This window comes from Propithecus coquereli, unplaced genomic scaffold (genome assembly GCF_000956105.1).
Source record: "Propithecus coquereli isolate 6110/MARCELLA unplaced genomic scaffold, Pcoq_1.0 Scaffold113, whole genome shotgun sequence".
NCBI lineage: Eukaryota > Metazoa > Chordata > Mammalia > Primates > Indriidae > Propithecus > Propithecus coquereli.
In genome coordinates, this window is record NW_012135303.1 from 3,004,421 (window position 1) to 3,005,818 (window position 1,398).

General features: G+C 45.1%; 1 protein-coding gene across 1 annotated transcript in view; it reads right to left on the reverse strand.

The window, feature by feature from the left end:
* KIAA2012 (KIAA2012 ortholog) overlaps nucleotides 1-1,398 on the reverse strand; it is a 99,064-nt gene that overhangs the window by 68,635 nt on the left and 29,031 nt on the right. The gene's annotated exons all lie outside the window — the stretch shown is intronic.

Sequence of the window (1,398 nt, forward strand, 5' to 3'; positions counted from 1 at the left end):
TGAGCTCAAGCAATCCTCCTGCCTTGGCCTCCCAGAGTGCTAGGATTACAGGTGTGAGCCACTGCGCCCAGCCTGAGACAGGGTCTTGCTATGTCACCTAGACTGAAGTACAGTGGTGTGATCATAGCTCATTATAACCTCGAAATCCTGGACTCAAGCTATCCTCCTGGCTCAGCCTCCCACGTAGCTGGGACTACCTGGCTAATTTTTAAATTTTTTTGTAGAGACAAGGGTCTTTCTATGTTGCCCAGGCTGGTTTTGAACTCCTGGCCTCAAATGATCCTCCCAAAGTGCTAGGATTACACGCCCAGCATCAATGTTAACTTTCTTGAGTGTGATAATTGTACTGGGGTTAGGAGGGAGAATAGTCTTCTTCTTAGGAGATCCGTGCTGATAGGGGATAAAATGTACAATGTCTGCAACTGACTCTTAGATGGTTCAGCAATAAAAGGAAAATATGTATGTGTGTGTGCATCTATAAAAGCTGCTTTCATTTCTGTGATATTACAGGTAAAATAATTTAGGGCTAAGCAAGTAAATAGGTATGTGCAACATCCGTGGTAATGGGACAGTCCCACTAATTAGCACTAAATACCCTTGCACCAGGGACCTCTGTCTGAGAAAGACTGCTGTGAAAAACTTGCCACTTTGGATCTCTTTCTGAATGTACTACCAGGTTGGGTTACATACTGAACTAATGCACACCAAGGTATCAGGGGCTTCTCAGGCCAGTTTCTTCCTGGCAGGGTGGCAGAGGATGGACAAGCTCTAGATACTCAGTCCCTGGTAGACGTATCAGTTCAAAACAAGGGGAGGGCAGTGCAAGATGAACAATACTGAGGACAAAATTCAGTATGGTTGTTTATCTCATGGCTCTGGCTGTGCACCTGACATTGTAGCCACAGGTGGAAAGCTGCTTTCTTACCTGTTTGCACAAATAGGGACGCCTTGCCCATATTTGGATTTTTTAAAGGAGAAACTTCAAAGTCTTTAGGATAATTAACTCTCACTTAAGAGATAGACCAAACAAGCCTTTGCCCCAATAATCAAAGGACATTCTCAAAACCTATATGTTTCAAGAACGTCCTGACCTAGGTTCATTGATTTGTTTGTTCTGAAAGGCAGAACAGCACACAATGGGTAAGAGCGTGGGTTCTGGCACTAGAAGGCCTGATCTCCAATCCTGCGAGGCCACTTTTAGTTGTGTGACCTCAAGCAAGTTACTTATCTCTCAGGGCTTCAGTTTTGGGATCTGTAAAATGCGAATAGGATTGTTGTGAGGAGTACCTAAGATAATACATGCTAAAAACTAAGAACAGGGCCGGGCGCGTTGGCTCACGCCTGTAATCCTAGCTCTCTGGGAGGCCGAGGCGGGCGGATTGTTTGAGCTCAGGAGTT